This window comes from Acanthaster planci, linkage group LG09 (assembly GCF_054643075.1).
Source record: "Acanthaster planci isolate LZ-2023a linkage group LG09, COTS_SCS, whole genome shotgun sequence".
In the NCBI taxonomy this organism is placed as follows: Eukaryota; Metazoa; Echinodermata; class Asteroidea; order Valvatida; family Acanthasteridae; genus Acanthaster; species Acanthaster planci.
This window is the reverse complement of record NC_141785.1, coordinates 4,617,462-4,623,422: the sequence shown is the minus strand read 5'-3', so window position 1 is coordinate 4,623,422 and position 5,961 is coordinate 4,617,462. Positions and strand designations below refer to the sequence as shown.

At 40.7% G+C, this 5,961-nt stretch overlaps 1 protein-coding gene across 1 annotated transcript in view; it reads left to right on the top strand.

Annotated features, from left to right (window-relative positions):
* The window catches only part of hira (histone cell cycle regulator), a 39,889-nt gene that overhangs the window by 170 nt on the left and 33,758 nt on the right, over nt 1-5,961 (top strand). The gene's annotated exons all lie outside the window — the stretch shown is intronic.

Here is a 5,961-nt window from a genome sequence, read left to right as displayed (position 1 = left end):
GTAAGTACTTGTGAACCAATTTATGGCTTTAATTTGAGACGGAAATGTGTTTTTCGGTGCTTTTTTAAAGTGAAAGAAAAAAGTCGCTGAGTGAGCGTGGTGACGTGAGTGTGCGTACGTCTTCACAGGGTAATGCTATAGTCACCGTCAACACAGTCTTTAATTAAAGTTTAAAATGTCATTGACGTCAATACATCCAAAATGCATTTTCAGTCAACTAAAAAGGTATAGGACTGTAATATTTGGGCTAAACAAGAATGGTATGAGGTTACCTGGTGACTTTTCAATTTTTTATACAAAAAAATGATCTCTAGACTTAACAGCATAGGCCTATCCAGTGACCATCAGTTTGCCTTTAGTTATTGAGCTTGGACTCCACCATTTAGGTGTGGATGTGCAGGTATTGCAAATACAAGTATCACTATCAATGTTGTTGTTGTTGTTGTTGTAGAATTAATGGCATGTACGGCATACGCTAGTGCCCTTTATGCCATTAGCAAAAGGTCGCTTGGCCATATGGTAGTACGGCTAGAAGTTCAAATAGCTAAAGACACTTGATCAGACGGTAAAGAGTGGATATTATGAGAGCCGGAAGGAAAAAGAAAAGGACATTAAAATTGCTACAACAGAACAGCATTAACATGTGCAAGAGAAGAGGTAACGCCAATGATCCTCCGAACATGCAATGTCGCTGGTGCCCTGCAAGGTCGGACCGTGTACCGTGCAATTTAAGGGCCCGGGCCCCGCCGGGTTCTTCGCAGGTCCGCAACACCTTCAGGTGATGAAAGGCGACACTGTGTCCAGCCAACCATTGGCGCCCCCCTCTCCCGCACATGCGCAATAATCTCAAAATCAAGGAGGAAAAAACACTTTGAAGGGAAAGGTTAGATATTGATATTACAATTATGGATGTATTTTAAGACTGAATGGGAGAAATGTTTTTGCCCTAATAATTGTGTGAGATTCATTTGAGCGTCAGTTAAACCTAGTGTTTTCTGGAGGGTCTGTCTCTGTGCATTAAACTTATTACACTCAAGCAGGAAGTGTTTGACATCATCGATAGTTCCGCAAGAATCGCAAAAATTATTGGAAGTTTTTCCGATGTTGTAGAGGAAAGTATTAAGTCCTTTGCAGATGCCCAGGCGAAGTCTGTGTAGCTTAATTTCTTGTGTACGTCCTTTGCCCCATTTTGTAAAGGTAAAGGAAGGGTCAAGCTGTAGGTGTTTAGAAGGGTCAATATTTGGGACGGACTTTTTCCAATTTTGTATGAGATCCTTTTTAAGACAGCGTTTGGTTTCGGTGTCAGAGAAAGGGATGCAATGGTCAACATTTGGTTTTTTTGTTCCTAGTTTAGCTAATTTGTCAGCTTTTTCATTGCCAGGAATACCACAGTGGCCAGGAATCCATTCGAATACAACAACGTTTCCTTGGTGCTGAATATTAATGAGGGTATGTCGAATGTCACAGACGATCTTATTCTGGGGCAGGGGGTTAGCAATAGCTTGGATGGCACTTAAACAGTCACTGAATATACAAGAATGAAGTGGATTGACGGTTTCTATCCATTCCACGGCTAAGAGGATGGCGAAAAGTTCAGCTGTGAAAATAGAGATACCGTTGTTAAGTCTGACATTTTTTGAGTAGTTAAGTTGGGGAATATGCAAACTGCAGCCAACTGTGTTGAGGTCAGGATTAAAAGATCCATCAGTATAGATCTGAAGTGATTTGTGCCAAACCGTATTAATAACATCTTTGCTGGTACTTCCTCGCATGTTTGGGTCGTCATTGTATGAGATCCGGGAAAAGATTTCTGTAGATATGTTAGGATTGTAATAGTGCCAATATGGAAAGGTGTTAGTCAAAGGGAATGTAACAATATCATATTTAGTAGTTCTGGCTTCAAAAGGAGTTTTGTGTGGCGTTTGACTCCATTTCTCATTGAAGTAATTTTTTTGCCAGTTATCTTGATCAATATACTGATTTGGGTGGTTTTTGTGAGCCTTTATTTTGATGCTGTAAATGTCACTCAAGAATTGACGACGGAGATTCAGTGGAGGGTCGCCACATTCTAATTGAAGCTTGAAGAGAGGAGTACCTTGGAGAGCCCCTGTACAGATTTTAAGAGCTTGATATTGTATGCTGTCTAATTTTTGTTTCATGGTAGTGGAAGCGGAGTCGAAAGCTTCACATCCATATTCAAGAACTGGTTTGATTAAAGCTGAGTATAATTGATAAAGTGTCTTGCAATCAGTGCCCCACGTGGTCCCACTAATACAGCGCAGGAGGTTAAGTTTTCTTTTGCATTTCATGACAATATTATCTATATGTAGTTTCCACGTAAGTTTGCTGTCAAAGGTAACGCCCAGGAATTTGGCTGATTGTGAAAATTGGATCGAGCGGTTTTGGATAGAGAGGGAGATATTGGTTTTCTGTTTGTTGGTGAAAAGAACTGCAACAGTTTTAGGGTAGGATAATTTGAAACCCCATTTTTCACACCAAGTGAGAATATTATTGAGACTATTTTGGATTATTTTCTCAAGGAAAGAGATGTTCCTGTTAGACTTCCATATGGCTATGTCGTCTGCATATTGGGAAACTTTGACGTTAGGAAGGTGCTGGGAGAGATCGTTCACTGCAATGTTAAAAAGCAAAGGACTGATGACACTGCCTTGGGGAACACCATTTTCCTGGGTTCTTTCAGTAGAGAGAATATTGTTGGCCTTAACCTGGATTTTTCTATCACAGAGAAAATTATCAATCCAGCGGGTTATTCGCCCATATATGCCCATGGCTTGGAGTTTAATTATGATCCCTTTACGCCATAGCATATCGTAAGCCTTCTCAAGGTCAAGAAAGACTGTTAGAGTACTTTCTTTGTTAGCACGGGCTTTGTTGACGGACGACTCAAGGTTGAGAATGTGATCTTTTGTGCTACGTCCTTTACGGAAGCCGCTCTGTTTCTGGCTGAAGAGGTCATGTGCTTCTATATACCACAATAAGCGGGAGTTAACCATGCGTTCCATTAGCTTGCATAAGGTGGAGGTGAGAGCTATTGGGCGGTAAGATGAAGGGTTGGCTGGATCTTTCCCTGGTTTGAGGATAGGAATGAGAATAGTGTCTTTCCACTGCTTAGGGCATTGGGAGGTGTACCAGATCATGTTGAAGATGATGAGTAAGTATTCCCTGATTTTAATGGGCAAATGTTTGATAACCGCATTGCTGATTTCATCTTTCCCCGGTGTTGTACATTTGGAAGCTTCAATGGCATGATTCAATTCGTTAATGTTGAACGGTTCATTAAGGACTCCATCATTGTTGTCTTGAAACTTGAGAGTGCTTTCCGCCTCTTTTTTGGTGTTGATGAAAGAGGGGTTGTAGTTTTCATTGCTACTGATTTTAGCAAAATTATCAACAAGGGTCTCAACTTTATCTTTATCAGTGACAACATTTTTACCATCATAATTAATGACTGGAATGTTGGTCTTTTTGTGAGAAGGGTCAATACGTTTAACTTTGTTCCAAATAAGTCTAGTATTAGTTCCTGGCTTAAGGTCGTTGCAAAATTGTTCCCAGTCTTTTCTTTTTGCAACTTTGATGGTTTTTTTAGCGATAGCACAGGCTCTTTTGTAATTGATTAAGTCAGATGGGAGACTAGTTTTTCTCAGTTTTTTTAAAGCCTCTTTTTTGTTTTGTATAACTTTCTGACATTCGTCATTCCACCAAGTGGTAGGGGGTTTGTTTGTGCGACTCGGTTTGGTTTTAGGTATAGAATTAGTCATTGCGCAATCAAGTTCATGAATGAAGTTGTCGTATGTGGCATCGATACTGACTGTGCTGTCTGGCTTACTGATAAGACAGTTGCATTCCTTTGCGAATTTGCCCCAATCTGCTTTTTTAAGTGACCACCGAGGTGTAGAGTGGTTAGTGCTTTTATAAATGTGATGATTAATTTCAATAGTGATTGGACAGTGATCGCTCCCCATCGTGTTATTTAGAATGGTCCATTTGCATTTGGAAGCTATGCAAGGGGAGGCAAGGGTAATATCTATACATGAAAGGGAACTGCGTGCTGAGTTAACTCTAGTACCTTCTCCAGTGTTAAGACAGACCAAGTTGTTGTTAGAGATAATATCATCAATAATTTGTCCATTATGATCAAGTTTAGAGCTACCCCATAGTGGGTTGTGACCATTAAAGTCGCCACAGATTATGCAAGGCTTGTCAGTGTTTCCAATGATTTGATTAAGTGAGTTGAAGTCTAGTGTGGAGCAAGGGTTGTAAGCATTGATGATGTTAATTTTATTTTTACAGTCATCGTAAATTTCACCTATTTGGAGCTCCAGAGGGATATTGGAACCCGTTTTGTATTTGAAAGCAATTCCATGTTTTACAATAAAAGCACATCCACCACCACTTTTTTTGTTTGAGTTGTTTCGGTCATGGCGGTATACATCGTAGCCACTTAATCTGAAATTTTTGTTCTCTTTCAACCAAGTTTCTTGGACGCAAATAATGTCTGGTTTCTTGACCGTAGGCCAGGAGTAAATTATTTCTTTTAGTTCCTTTTGGTGAGCCAGAAGGGATTGTGCATTCCATTGTAAGATAAGTAAACCTGTCATCAAAGTGTAAATATTCATGATATTGCGTTTCTGTTACTTTTGGGGGGTTGGCTTGCGTTTGACTGGTCAGATGAGTGCGTTCCTGTTTTTGTTTGATGGGATTTCGACGCATCTGTTTTCTTCGGGCTGGATGGAGTCTGTGGAGTTGATCTGCGTCTGCCAGGTTTTTCTTTGTGTTTTTTTAGTTCTTCAGGTTCGGAACGAAGATGATCGATAAGAGATTTAGTTGCAGCTACTCTCTCGTCTTTGTTCTTGAGGGTATCCATTATTTGCATTACTCCGGTGAGTAGTTCTAGGATATTGACTGCGCTACAAAGGCACTGATGCGTGGATTCAGTTTGTGTTGCAGTTGTTTGTTCAGTTTGAGTGGTGGCATCCTTTCTTTGTTTCGAGGGGAGGGTAGTTTTGGGTTGAATAGGTCTACTGATCTTAGTTTTTGTTCTATTTGGGTTGTCACGACTTGTGGATTTTACCTCAGGGGTCGCCATTGGTTGTGTTGCAGGAGTAGATTGGGTGGATGATGAGTTTGGGTTTATTGAGATGTCTGTTTTGATAGCCTTTGCTGCGTCTGCATATGATATATTGTATGAAACTTTGATGTTCTGGATGCGTCTTTCTTGTTTCATAGTATTGCACCCTGCATATGCTGATGAATGTTGCTCCCCACATCTGCAGCATTTAACTTCATCCTTCTGTGTGCAGTGTTCGTATGAGTGAGAGCCGCCACAACGAACACACCTAGTAGCGCTACGACAGTTATTAGCTACATGACCAAGTCGTTGGCAGTTAAAGCAACGGATGACGGGTGGGATGAAAGGCTTGACTCTGAAGTTTTCATATCCTAGTTGGAAGGTTTCAGGGAGGGTGGGAGTGTTAAAAGTTAGGCAGACAGACAGACTTTTCTCCAATTTACCATCTTTTCTGCGCATTAGACGCTTAACTTCTAGGATACCTTGTTTCTTGCAATCTTCTAGAATTTCTTTGTCATCAAGTTCAGTGGGGATTCCAGTTATGACACCTTTACTCTGGGTTTCTGATTTTGCAAATTCGGTAGTTATAGTCCATTGATCAAGTTGCGACATGGCTTTGAGTTTTTTGGCCTGGGCTGACGTATGACATTTTACAGTAATGCCCCCTTGATTGTTTTTGGTGACGCTTTTCACGAAGTTGCGACCTAGGATGTTCAAGGCTTTAGCAATTTTAATCGGGCTAACCTTAGCAAGTTTGATATCAGGGGAATTAATGATGACCAGTGTAGGTTGACTCTTGATGTTTGAGTTCTGAATGAGACGGCGTTTGGGTTGGGAGTTTTGTGGAGGGTCACTATCTGAATCTGTGTAGA